The following is a 15,246-nucleotide window of genomic DNA, read 5'->3' on the forward strand; positions in this document are numbered from 1 at the left end:
CACATTTGACAAGATTAGATGTTTGTCATTGGTGCTCAGGATCTGCAAATCATTCGCCATCGTCCTATCAGACATTTCTCCTTACTCTGTGTATGTGGTAAGTGAACTTTCATGTACTGTAATGCAACAGGCTACCGCTAGCAAGCGGCTAACCTTTTAGTGGCTCCTTATAGCTTTATTTGTTTCACGCTTCGGGCACACCCCTAACCCCGCCCCGCCCCCCGATGTCATCATCCATCACGATGTTTCACTGTAGACATCGTCCGATGCCAATTTGGTAGACATCGCCCATCCCTAATGACAACCTATTTTCACAAATATATATGACTCGCAAATAATCGCACATGCTCAGTTGATCTCTCTCTCATTCGCTGTCTGTTTAGGCTTGTTAAGTGCAAATCTACGGAGGTACGACAAAGACACTTACATCATCATCACCGCATCTCGTGCGCCTCTGATTAGGCTCCCTCACCAACGCACACCTAGCATTCGATTGCACTGTTTTTGCATTCAAATTAAAATTTTTGTTTTAAATTCGACTAATATTCATTTTTTATTCACAATCTCCTCATCACAGGCACAGCACTCAGCATGTGTTCGTGTGTGCTGTCTGCTTGTCACTCATAGCACGTGCCTATATCAAACATCTTTACTATCGTTATCGATGAAGGTGTACCGTTGATAAATACCGATACCGTTTTATCGTCCAGGCCTACACACACACACACCCACACACACTCTAAATCACTATCGCAATATTTATCAGAAACTATTTTTCCCAAGGTGGAACCACTTTGAAACCATGCAGAGCACGCTAGCAGCTGAATACAATTGTGCTATACACCACAGCAACAACCTAGCAAGCATCCTAGCAATGAAGATTCCTCTGGGTGTTCTAGGTGATTGCTAGGATGTTCTTGGTGGTTGTTAGGGTGCTATGTGATGGAGAATATTTATGTTCCTAGCAGACATTTTCTTACTAAACACAGACTTGCAAGAAACTCAACATATCATGACAAATCAGTGTTCCGAAGACCAAAGCCCTAACAAAACTTCACTCAAAAGCCTGAGCCAGACTTCACTGCTCCTCTCCAGAGCCGGGGGCCGCAGGGCCCCTCTGATAGCAGTGCATATCAGTGCTGGAAAGACTGAGACAAATGTTAGTGTTGTTGTTAGGACAGACAGTGTGTGCTTCATGTTTGAGAGTGTGTTGAGTGCAGTGCGATTACTGTGGGGGGTCTCTCTCGTTCCCCAAACCTCAGACCACAGGAATGTGTCTGATTTCATGAGTGCATCACACCCCAGCCATTACCCCAGAGACAATTACACACAAACCATCAGCAGCCATTACTTACAACTAGGGCTGGGAGATATAGCTAAAAACTGTATCACAATATAATGTTTCATATCATTCCATTATTGAATTTTTTTACAACCTTATTTAAACATAGCAGTAGAACAAAATATTTAAATTTAACCACTGTATTTTTAAATTACCCAATTTATTGAGTCAAACAACAACTAACTTTAGTCTTAACAGTCAAACACAAAATAAAATTGAAACAAATGTCTCCTTTCTTATATTTTATATGCAGATTAAATAAGTGTTAAGGAAAGGGGTGGTTCATTGCGATTTCACTTTTTTAACGTTAGTTAGTGTGTAATGTTGCTGTTTGAACATAAACAATATCTGCAAAGTTACGAAGCTGAAAGTTCAATGCAAATGGAGATATCATCTTTTAAGATTCTGGCAGTTTAATGCCTACAAAAATGGCTGGTAGGGACTACAACAAGCATTGTTGTTCCTTTGGATGTCAGAATCGGAATGCAAATAATTTTTATAGAATACTGTCGTCAAAGACGCCATTTGAAGCTAAACGCAGACGTTTAAACAGACAGACTATGGATGAAACCTGCTATGATTACCCTACTTTTAAAGCATAAATTTGATTTAAACGATAGGTCTACATATTCACAAATGCAGTTCGTAGGGGATATTTTGTATTTGCCCTGCAGTTACAGCATGAAATAGCCTACTATTGAAACCTATAACCTATTTTATCTCACATTTCTGACTTTTTTCCCTCCCAAATGCAAGTTTATATCTCCTAGTTCGGACATTATAACTCAAATTAACTCAACAATTTCAAGTTTGTCAATTCTGAGGAGGGAAAAAAGTCAGAAGTGTCAGATTACAAACTCAAGATTCTGAGCCGAGGGGAAAAGAGAGAACGATGTTGATTTTTCTTATCAGAATTGTGAAATATAATCTCGGAATTGCGAGAAAAAACTCAGAATTTTTAAATACAAACTCAAAATTACCTTTTTTATTCTTTTATTCCATGGCTTCTGTAGACTGCTACTTTAAAACTGTCATTATCTGCCACCAGATAGGCTCCGCCCACAAAAAAACCCCCCAAATTGGTCTATAGACTTGCACTGAACTTGCACTCTTTATTTACTTAATCCAAAAAAGAAATCACCTAAAAATCACCCAGAACACAATAACAACTGCATAAAAACACAACGGGCCTCATTTACGAAACAAACGTAAAATTGGGCGTACGGTCGTTTCTACGCAAAACTTGGAATTGATCGATATGGATGTGAGCGGTGGCTACGTTAGATTGATAAATGAGGCCCATTAAAACACTTCAAACTGACTGGAGCTGAATAATGAGACTATTGTCTTTTTAGAGCTGCTTTACAGCAGAATTTGGATTTGTCTTATATAGCCTAGTATTTGATGAAGTTTGCATCATTGTTTTGAAACAATCTCTATCATATAAAGCGCTATATAAATAAAAGTTACTTGACTTGACAACCACAAAGCAACACCTTGGCAACCACCTACAAGACCGTATAATCCTAACAAGTTTTGAACAGGTAAATGCTCACATTTTCTTTAGAAAATGTAATACTGTTAATAATAAACCTGGCTGTCTTAAAATGTGTATATATTATATGACATGCACTACCATTCAAACGTTTATCAGTAAGATTTTTTATAGAGAAATTAATACTTTTATTCAGCAATGATGCACTAAATTGATCAAAATGGACAGTAAAGACATTTATAATGTTACAAAAGATTTCCATTTCAAATAAATGTTTATGAATTATAAAAAAAAATGTATCACGGTTTCTACAAAAATATTAAGCGGCACAACAAATATTAAGAGCAGCAAATCAGCATGTTAGAATGATTCCTGAAGGATCATGTGACACTGAAGACTGAAGTCATGATGCTGAAAATTCAGCTTTGCATCACAGGAATAAATTACATGTTAAAATATATTTAAAAAGAAAACAGTTATTTTAAATTGTAATAATATTTCACAATTTGACTGTTTTTACTGTATTTTTGATTAAATAAATGTAGTCTTGCTGAGCATAAGCATACAAAATCTTACACACTTCCAAACATTTGAATGGTAGCGTATTATCAGAAAAAGTGTGTTTTTGATCATTACATATAAACACGATCATGATTTGTGTGGTTTGTGTGTTTTTCATACAGCGTGCTCTCAGTGTGTTGATGAGAATACCCCATGAGCCATTACATAATTTGCAAGAACGGCGCATATTTCACCCCACTTGTTACAGTGAACAAAAACACATGCACGCACACGATCAAACTAACAGTTCTGGAGCGCAAATGAAATGTTTTGAAAGAAAATTGTGTGATACTTTATGGCTATTGCATCATAGGGGGCCGCAGATATAATGTGCGTACTAAAGGAAGAAGAGAGAGAGGCAGAAGAAGAGGATGGAGGTTGCAGATGGTTTATGTAATGTTTGGCTCATGTAAAGGCCTGTCCACTGCCGGGATTCCAGCCTTCTTGCTCATCTTTCTAAGGGGCCTCATCGTGTGACTGACTGGGAAACACAGTAAAGCAACAAAACATTAACAGTGCTAACAGACTCTTTGCTAACAGGGAGAATCTAAAAAAAAATGCAATACAGCCTATTTTCTTCAAATTCTGAATAAATTAAACGAAGTATGAACAAACTTCCATGATGCGGTAATACCGCATCAATTTAAATAATATATTAGGGTTGTCACTATACCAAAACATCAGTACCAATACCAATATCAGTGAAATTTCACAATTTTCCAAGCCAATTTTAATACTACATAAAAAAAATTATATAATTCTTAAACATCCATTAATTTATTGAGGTTTAATAATATTAGTAAATTAACTCTTTGCCCTTCATTGACAGAATTTTCTGGCTTTCTGTGTTTCCCTTTTTTTCTATTCTATTTTAATTCTACTTTATCCATTTCTTTTTTTATAAAAAAAAACAACTAACATTAGCTTTCTATTTTTTTCCTATTTTATCTACTTGTTTTTCTTTTTGTGTGTGTGTGTGTGTATGTGTGTGTATATATATATATATATATAAAACAACCTTGCTACGTGTACTGCATTAGGCTAACTGAGACTTGTCATTTGCACTTACATATTGTTGCTCTTTTGTAAGTTTTAATTGCTTTTATTGTCCTCATTTGTAAGTCGCTTTGGATAAAAGCGTCTGCTAAATGACTAAATGCAAATGTAAATTACACTAACACGATATGCTCTTCTTTTTACATGGATGAAGCTTTCATTTAAGATTTAAGCTAAAGTTGATTATGAAAAGACTATATAAAGATTTTTCAAAGCTGTAAATAAAACAAAAATGATCAGAATACATTTTACAGTAAAATATTATTTCAGTCATTCTACTTCGAAAATTTCAAATAAGTCTGTTACTTGCCATTTTTTTGTTAGTATTTGTGAAATTCACTAACAATTTCTTAGAGAAAATTTTCACCAATTTTTTTTCAGTGTACATACAGTAAGTCATGCTACACTGAAAAAAGTCAAGAAATCGCTAGTAAATTTCATACATAACATAACTACAAAAACAGTAAGTAACATTGATGAAAAAAAAAATGAAATTTTGAAGTAGACAGATGGAAATAGTATTTTCTTGTAAAAAAAAAAAAGAATTTACAGCAATCTTTTAAATGTAATGTTGCATAATGTTACACTGTTCCTTTTCTGAAAAAGATGTTGCATCTACAAAGTGCTATACAAACAACCAACAGTCTGTTTCATGAAAGAAAGTCTCATCTCATAACCTACAGTACTCAAATTCCAGACTCTTACAACCGGCACGTACATGGGGCAAAAACAAAAGTGTTGCGTTTATAATTTTGTTCAGTATATTATTGTATATATATATATATTATTATGATTTAAAATAACTGTTTTCTATTTGAATCTAATTTAATCCTGTGATGCAAAGCTGCATTTTCAGCATCATTACACCAGTCTTCAGTGTCACATGATCCTTCAGAAATCATTTTAATATGCTGATTTGCTGTTCAAGAAACATTTCTTATTATTATCAATATTAGTGTTACCTAATATTTTTGTGGAAACTGTGGTACAATTTTTCTGTTATTAATAGAAAGTTCAAAAGAACAGCAATTATTTGTAATATAACCATTTTGTAATGTTATAAATGCCTTTACTGTCAGTTCTGATCAACTGAATGCATCCTTTCTGAATAAAAGTACTAATTTTTATATATATATCGAATTATATACATACTGGCCCCAGAAAACAGAAAAGAAAAAAGACACCAGCCTGCAATAGAATAGGGATGTGCAAAACTACACATTTTCAAGACTAGACTAACAGCATCATTTGTTCTTATTTCTGAGAAATCTAAATGGTAAACAATGAGCTTTACCTGTATTCTATGTACAGTATTTGCTGGCCATTAGTGTATAAGGCTTCACTGTAATTCATCATCTAATTTGGTACTTAAATATCACTCAACCTCTACTTTAAATTCATACTGCTTCTATAACAAACATCCTCTCTTGCATCCCCAACCATTATGACATAACCCGAAGCCATTTCTTCATTGACCTCAAAATGGCTTCAGCAATCGGATTGTTGCCGATACTGTCAAGCGTTACGGTCTGCAGTAACTTTCAGAGATAAACGTTGAACAGAGAGCCTGATAATCAGACACAGACAGAAACAAGAGCTGCGAGCATGAGAAAATGTATGATATTTTACACTCCAGGCATTTTGTTAGGCAACATCTGACCTCTGCTCTGGCATACAACACTTTCTTGCATCACAGGAGAAAGAAAAACAGCACACTTAATAAAAAGCACAGAGGAAATCGCTGTTATAACCGGCTTTCCAAAGATTAAACTCAGAGATGAAATGCCTCGGATTCTCAGGTACAAATCATAGATCTTTCACTTTTCAAAGCAGCAACCTATCAATCTATCACTAATTCCTAATACGGTAATCAATAGTCAATGAGAGTGATGAATGTTTCTAATACACACCAGTTAAAGTTCACCCTCAGTCACATTGACTCCATTGTGAAAAAGGCAGAGGTTGTACTTCCTTTGTCAACTGAAAAAGTTCAACCTTCCGCAGGCGCAGATGACACAGTTTTACTCGGCTGTTATTGAGTTGGTTCTGTGCACTTCTATAACTGTCTGATTTGGGTCAGCCAGCAAATTTTCCCCCATGCCATCTACAGCTTAAGCAGCTAACACAGAAATTACCACCTGTCTTCTGTAATTCATTTCTTAATAACTAATTATTGCCTCTCTCTCAAGTATTATGTAAATACATATACATATTTTTTATTTATTCAGCAGTACATATACAGTAAATAATGCACAAATCTGTACATAAATATTCTGTTCCAGATGTATACCACATTATTATTATTAAGTTGGTTTGAGAAAGCCAACTTACTGATCTACTATTTAAACTTATTATTATTCTTCTGAGCCAAAATTTAAACACTATCTCCTCCTAGAGCTTTCAAGCTACAACCACCAAACTCAGGTCAGACCTTCAGACTGGTCTGACTCGTGTGCTATATCTTTTCTAACTGATCCGACTTATGGTTTCCGTAAACCAGACTATCAAAACCACCTAAAATCTCATAGACTTTCATTGAGGGTGTGAAAACTTTTATACAATGAGACTCATGGTGTTTTTAAGTTGTCTACTGCCATAGCCAAGCTTAAAATCTCCTTACTGGAAAACCAGCCTAAGCTGATTGGCTGCTTTGGCTGGTCTCCCAGGTAACAAGCTAATCATGCTAGAAACATGCTAGTAACTTGCTAATCATGCTAACAACATGTTAGAAACATGCTAATCATGCTAGCAACATGCTAGTTGTGCTAGCAAAACATGCTAATAATGCTAGAAACATGCTAATCATGCTAGCAACAGGCTAGTAACATGCTAATCATGCTAAAAACATGTTTACAACATGCTAATCATGCTAGCAACAGGCTAGTAACATGCTAATCATGCTAAAAACATGTTTACAACATGCTAGTCATGCTAGAAACAGCCTAGCAACCACCCCAGGTACTAGGGATGCAACGGTATTAGACTTGTGCCGGTATTCGGTAATGCGATGTATCACGGTAATGAATATGCACGATATTGTTATCGTGGGCACTTCTAAATACCGTGAATAATTATATATTACAAATTATTCCGAATTTTGAATGCATTTTAAGAATACTTTTCCCATAAACTGGTCAAAATGCTATTTATCGTGAGCTGTTCAAATCGTGATAATCTAATAAGGTTTTAATGATAATTAAAAGATGAAACGGTAATACTAACCGTGGGGAATTTTATCATGATTTATCGTCAAACCGGTAATCGTTACATCCCTACCAGGTACCCTAGCAATATGTTTTATATCTATTTTTCTGATAGACTGTATTGTCTTGAAAACATTCAAACTTTAATCTTTAAAACTATTTTAACTTTCAAACTGAAAACTTTCAGACTGCAAGCTTTTAAAACTACTTCAAACTTTCTGGCTAGGCTTTTTCGAGCCAACTTAAAGTTTGTCTACAAACTTTACTCACCTAGTTATTATTATTATTTATTTTTTTCCCTTAGTCTTACTTATTTAAACGTTCTTTCTGTTCTCAATCTCATATTTAATAATAATAATAATAATTTATGCATTTAGCAGACGCTTTTATCCAAAGCGACTTACAGTGCATTCAGGCTATACATTTTTTACCAATATATGTATGTATGCTTGTACCACAACAAATTCCTTGTGTTTGCACACACTTGGCGAATAAAGCTCTGCTTCTGAAATATAATTTGCTGAAAATGTACTCATCCTCAGGCCGTCTAAGATGTAGATGAGTTTATTTCTACATCAGAACAGATTTGGAGAAATTTAGCATTCCATCACTTGCTCAGCAATGGATCCTCTGCAGTGAGTGGGTGCCGTCAGAATGAGAGTCCAAACAGCTGATAAAAATATCACAATAATCCACCCGCCTTAATGATGGATTTGTTTCTTACAAACATGCAGCTTTTTACTACACAAGATGTTAACTGATGGACTGGAGTGGTGTGGATTACTTGTGGATTATTGTGATGTTTTTATCAGCTGTTTGGACTCTCATTCTGACGGCACCCATTCACTGCAGAGGATCTATTGGTGAGCAAGTGATGGAATGCTAAATGTCTTCAAATCTGTTCCAATAAAGAAACAAACTCATCTACATCTTGAATGGCTTGAGGGTGAGTACATTTTCAGCAAATTTTTATTTTTGGGTGAACTTTTTCTTAATGTTTAAGTATTTTTTTTCTATAGAGAAGACTGGAGCTATTCAACAGCACTTTAAAGAGTAAGTTGTCACAATGGGAACATGCCACTATTTTAGGCTTTTCTGCACAATTTAAATAGTAAAACAATTATAAAAAATAAAAAAAAAACAATTCATGAAGCATTACACACGATAAAAAAAATAAAAACATGAAAGAGAACTTATATGTGAAAACAACACATGACCATTTATGAAAAAAGCCTTTGTCCTGAGGACAAAGTTCAACCTTCCAGTTAAAATCTAACTTAATTATTATATAGTTCTCTTGCCAGAATGCATTTTCCTGTGGCTTTATTATGTTCAGTGTTCACTTGTATAACCGACAGCTATTTAAAAAATGATTCAAAAATAATAAACTGTCCGCGGAGCCCAGCTACGTCGTGCTGTACTCTCAAATCTCTCTGTGCTCATGCGCTATAGATATTAATTCTTTTCGCACCTGAATTAAACGTTGTCAAAAGTTATCAACCAATCAAATTTCAAAGATGGATCTGTAATTTTTTTTACAATTTAATACTACTTAGTCATAATATTAGAAATGAATCGGGTGTTTGGATGATTTGTAAATAACCTAGTTTAACAGTTTGGTCAAACCTTCTAATATTATGACTAAGTAGTATTAAATTGTAAAGAAATTACAGATCCATCTTTGAAATTTGATTGGTTGATAACTTTTGACAACGTTTAATTCAGGTGCGAAAAGAATGAATATCTAGTGCATGAGCACAGAGAGATTTGAGAGTGCACAGGACACAGTTTGAGTGAGAGGAGAGAGACACGTTTTAAGTGCGCGCACTCTCTCCGGGCGAGAGCAGCGTGTATCTGAGCGCGCGCGTCCGGTTTTGTGCAAGAGCAAGGGAAATCCGCGCGCGAGCGGAGAGATTCGCGCGAGCACATTGTATTAATGTGCTTTCGCGCTACAATAATGCACTCTCGACATTTGTCAGTAAAATAACGCCATAGTCTATGGCAACTAGTGATAGAGAAACTGAGCTTTTCGAAACTCCGAGTGAACCAAAGCTTCACAAAGTGATTTTAAAAAAGTGAAAAAGCATAATAGGACACCTTTAAGCGCTCGGACTGATTCAGTCAGATTCGCGCACGAATCGTTCAGACCGGTTAGTGAACCGACTCAGAAAAAGATTCGTTCACGAATCGGACATCAATCGTGCAAAATCCATAATAAGACATCTAAGTTTTTAGTGGTAGTCATGGTAACAGCAATCAGTTCTTGTAGTTAAAAGTAAGACATGCGCACTGCGGCCTGATTTATAAAGCTGATCGTCAATGAGACAAATAAAAACACAAAGCAGCAACTTTAACAGACATTAAGTGAAATAACAGCCACAAAACACTTCACCATTCTACCGATATAACCCCATAAAAACATCAAAAAGCACCATGTGCATGATATTGTCAATGAATTCAAACTTTTTCACACAATAGCTTGTAAATGAAAGATGATAAACCTGTGCTGATGTCTAACAAAAGCGTCCAAAGTTGACAAAGCAAATTTTCAAACATCTATGAATCACCTTGAGTTCAACAGCAACACACATCTGATCTGTCTGAACGCAAGAGTGTTTCTCAATCGCAACAAAGAGTTCAGAAAAATCAACAACTTCAGTTTGTCTTCAGAAACTTCACTCTCTTTCGCTTTAAACTGACTAAATACCTGTTTTCGGGATCCTGACAATCCTTTATTCCACCGAAGTCACATCCGAAAGTCAACGCGCCATTACAGATGTCGAGGCATTGTGTTCAAGAGTTAATGTTCACTGTTACAATGCATCGGAAGATCCGCTGCAGGAGGAGAAGGAAAGAACGGTCCAATGGGATTTTTACATCACATCCCTCTTCCGGCCGCAAGAAGGGAGCAGTGGATGTAACGCTGATCAACTCAAGGAATTCACTTAGAATAGAAATATAGGCCTATATGAAAATATGAAATATATTGTTTTATTCATATTATTTATAAATAAATAAAATAAATATATTTTATTTAAACACATTTATTATATTATATTATATTATATTATATATTATATATTATGAAAAAGCTAAAAAAAACGCTCAGGATGTCCTCTTTAAAGACAAACTAGCAACATAAAATCGAGGTATGAATTATATGAAATAGGCTATAGTTGTGTGTGTGTGCGCGCGTGTGTGTGTATTACAGTGAACAAAGCTGTACTGCTGAGTCTCTGCAGGATAAACAACCAAATGTTTTTTTTATTTTTTTATGGCATTCATAGATTTGCATGAACGCACAAATATTGTCTCGTATCCCTCCTCTGGTCAGCATGTCAAATCATAATTTTATAAGGACTCCAAAGTGTATACAACAACTGTTCAAACACTACTCCTTTAGTAACTAGGCCGCTAGTAACTTCTAGTAAAATTTACTGTAAAACAAGATATATAGGGGAGACTGGGGCAAGTTGTCACACAGGGTCAATAACGTTTTTTAAAATTTATTTATTTGTATTTATTTATTTAAATTTTATATTCTTTTATTATTTTTTATTATTATTTTATAATATTTATTTATTTATTTATTTATTTAATTTATCTTAAATACCTAAAAATCTTTTATTTGCAGGCAGTTCCCGCTGTAGTTGCTCATGTCGTCCATCAGAGAGCAGCACAGACTCATGTTTCGGTCTCTGACAGCTCGAATGCCTCTTGGGAGGCAGCAGCTGTTTCGGCACATTCCTGAAAAGATCGCTCCAGAATTTTTGCATTTAGTCAGGAGTGATGCAAGACCCAACAGGGCTTACTGGCAGTCTGTGGAAGCACACAGAATTGCTTGGGAAGTATCAACAAGATTCCATTGTCAACAAGACCGTTTTTATTATTATTATTATTATTATTATTATTATTATATTAAAATAGTTTTCATCCATTATTGGAACCTTATTTAGTTTTTTTTTTTTCAATTAATTTTTAAATAATTATAAGTTTGTTCAATTAATTTCCACATAAATAACAGTTCTAATGGTTAAGTCAGGTAACGGAATATTTGTGCAGCATGTTTCATATTTAAATGATGACAAAGTCAGCTGGTCATTATGGCAAAACAAAACAAAACAAAATCAAAACAAAACAAAACAAAACAAAACAAAACAAAACAAAACAAAACAAAACAAAACAAAACAAAACAAAACAAAACAAAACAAAACAAAACAAAACAAAACAAAACAAAACAAAACAAAACAAAACAAAACAAAACTTACGAGTATGACGAATACAAATCTTTTTAACTCATCAAAGTGATTACTATGACACTATTATACTATGATCTTTGTTGTGTTGTTAGAGTCCCATAGCAACAGCCCTGACAGACCCATGAGCATTAGATCTGTTATCAGATGTACAATCTGTAATCGATGACAGTGTTATGGGTTCATGAGGTGAGGAGGTTTCCTCTTTGCCACCCACTCCTAGATGCCATTCTGTCTTTCTATAGCTGTCTCTCCAGCACACAGTCTCAGATTGGTACGGGTTCAGGCATGCCCATGCTGACACATTCACCCTTATATAATTCCTGCTGGTTCAAACCAGCCCAGGGAAACATCCCGGCAGGATAGACAAACAAACAAACAAAACAAAACAAAAACAGTATGATACAAGATAACATATGTTGTATGCATATGTTGTAAACTGAATTATAGTGCTCACACCCCTAAGAAACTGAACATACATTTCCAGACATTCATTGAGTTTGCACAGTGTGACCGGCAAAATCTGTCAAACATCAATTTAATTCATTTAACGCAACCTTATTTAGGTTTGAATAACCTTATTTAGTTTTTTTTTTCCAATTAACTTCCACATAAATAACCGTTCTAATGGTTCAATCAGATAATCAGATAACATGGAATATATGGAATATGTGTGTTGCATGTTTCATATTTAAATGATAACATAAAATCAGCTGGTCATTATGGCAAAAAAAACAAACAAAACAAAACAAAAAATAACAGAATGATACAAGACAAAATGTTTGTTGCATGCATATGTTATAGGCTGAATTATAATGCTCACACCCCCAAAAACGGAAATTTCCAGACATTCATTAAGTTGTCATGTTTTCACAGCATGACCGGCAAAATCGATCACACTTATAAAACATCACAACTGACAGGAAGTGCTTTGCCATTGTGGCATCTTGACCTCTTCATCCTCAAAAGCAACCGGTCATGAGCAGCTCGGCTGAATGGCCATTATCGTGACATGTGAAAATGATGAAATATTTCGGAAATGCCTCTATTAAACAACACTTGAGTGACGCAACATGATATCCTCTCTTCTGCTGGCCAGTGTGAAGGAGAGAGAGGCAGAGGAAATGAGCACTCGGGCAGAGCTGTGACAACACAGGAAATACTGAGAGTGCTGATCTTGGAAAGAGAGTTTGGAAAACACATGGAGGGTTGCACGGGGATTGTTCACTTTTCTGTAACATTTCAATTGATTCATTATATAAAATGATTTGTGAGTTTTTCTATGAAATGTGGGGCTTTTGCATTTGGAAAGGTGATTTGTGAAGTAAATGTTTGTATTGACACATTCCCTAAGATTTGATCACAAAAAGGTGTTAACAGTTTAACAATTGTTGACCAGGAAAACAACCCAGAAGTGGGGCATGTTGTCACATTATATGGGGTAAATTATCTTAATAGGAATTGGCATTAAATAGCACTTATTATTATAAGCTAAACAGTAAAACAAATATGGAACCCAAAAGTAATTCATTCATTAATTAATTAATTAATTTATTTACATTTACATTTATTTATTTAGTTAGTTAGTTGTTTATTTATTTAGTTTGTTTGTTTTATCAAAATTAACTAAATAAATTGTATTGTGGTCTCTTTTTTTAAAATACTAATCGAATATTTTCTTAAATTTTTACTTCTTACATTTATTTATTAAAGCACTTTCAATTATCATATGGTATAAAAATAAACTAGCCTTGCATTGCCTTTCTTAATCTAAATTATTAAAAAAGATAATGTTGGAATATTGTGGACGTGATTTTTTAAAATCCTGTTTTAATTAAACATTTTTCTTTATTTTTTTGATTGACCATGTGTCAATGAAAAACATTTGATGATGTCTGTCTTTTTTAAATTATATATATTAATAGATCAATCTACTGACATTTACAGTAAATGCATACTTCTTGATTTTTTTTTTAAATTATCTAATATGTTTGTTGGAGTCAAACATTTCACTGATTATCACAATACAATAACTTTGTTCGTAACAAACTGTTTCTGTAGTTTATATAAACACATTTTATTGCCATGGCCCAGGTATGATAGTTATGATTTTGTAAGAGCACTTTTGCAAAAGAGGGGAGGAGATGCAGGTGAGATTCCTTGCAGGTATGAGCAACAAAGTTTCTCTTGCTACAGCTCAGTGTAAACACACCATTTACTGGTAAACTCCCTATTTATCATTCATTCTTCTGAAGAAACGAATAAAACGAGATCACAATCACCCTATATTTAGCCTGGCATTTTGACTCCGCCACCAGACATCTGGAATTCATTGTTACAGTGATCTACTGGAGTTGTTCCAGTGTTCCAGAAGTGTGATCTTTACTCTCTTCTAGGAACCAGACTGTTTCTTTTTTAGGATCAGGACGAGGTATGATAGGTGTGGTTTTAAAGACTGTTTAAATGTGCAACAAGCTCAAGGTAAAGGTCTTTTCTTATATGAAAAACTATGTATTCAGTGACCTTCTCACATGATCTGTTTCCACTGTTTTGACATAACAGTAGGATTAAGAAACATTTACATATAGATCAGGTTCTGGGTTATTCTACGTTGTGACTTAATATTTGTAATTCAACTTTTTTTAAATTATTGTTCAACAGTCAAAAACTCTGTACATAATATGTACATGAAAAGGACTCATTCTGAAAAGTGAAAAGGACTGCTGATTATTTATGGATTGATGATATTTAATTGTTTGGATATATTAGTGTTTTCAAAAATAAACCATAAATGCAATTATCATTTGAATTATGAAATGGGACGTAAAGTCAAAATTGTCTAGTTTTAGACTTTTTTTTAGACATTTAGACTGTCTAGTTGTATTAATTATAACACATATAAATTATGAATAATATTATAAATAGTTTAATAAATAATGTAATAAATAGTCAAAGTCAATGTGATGTAACATGCAGGCACCCACTGGACAACAAGACCATTATATCATACAGGAAATGACATCACATTATATAGTTTTTTTTTTTTTTTGTGGCATCCTTACTTTTGTTATTCCCCTTTTTTTTTTTTTTTGGTTCCATCTTAAACTTCAGTGTCACATGATCCTTCAGAAATCATTCTAATATGCTGATTTGTTGCTCAAGAAACATTTCTTATTATTATCAATGTTGAAAACAGTTGTGCTGCTTCATATTTTTATGGAATTCTCATATTTTCTGGATTCTTTGGTGAATCGAAAGTGCAAAGGAACAGCATTTATTTGAAATAGAAATATGCATCAATCAATTGAAATCATTCATTTAAATGAAATATTA

General features: G+C 34.2%; 1 protein-coding gene across 3 annotated transcripts in view; it reads right to left on the minus strand.

Moving 5' to 3' along the window:
- The window catches only part of LOC107723312 (discoidin domain-containing receptor 2-like), a 40,573-nt gene extending 30,067 nt beyond the window's left edge, over positions 1–10,506 (minus strand). For all 3 annotated transcript variants that reach the window (XM_016531876.1, XM_016531877.1, XM_016531878.1), the window contains exon 1: positions 10,365–10,506. The gene's annotated coding sequence lies outside the window, so the exon portion shown is untranslated. The remainder of the gene's footprint in view (positions 1–10,364) is intronic.
- Positions 10,507–15,246: the final 4,740 nt, after the last annotated feature.

Source organism: Sinocyclocheilus rhinocerous, unplaced genomic scaffold (genome assembly GCF_001515625.1).
Source record: "Sinocyclocheilus rhinocerous isolate Xijiao unplaced genomic scaffold, SAMN03320098_v1.1 scaffold665, whole genome shotgun sequence".
NCBI lineage: Eukaryota > Metazoa > Chordata > Actinopteri > Cypriniformes > Cyprinidae > Sinocyclocheilus > Sinocyclocheilus rhinocerous.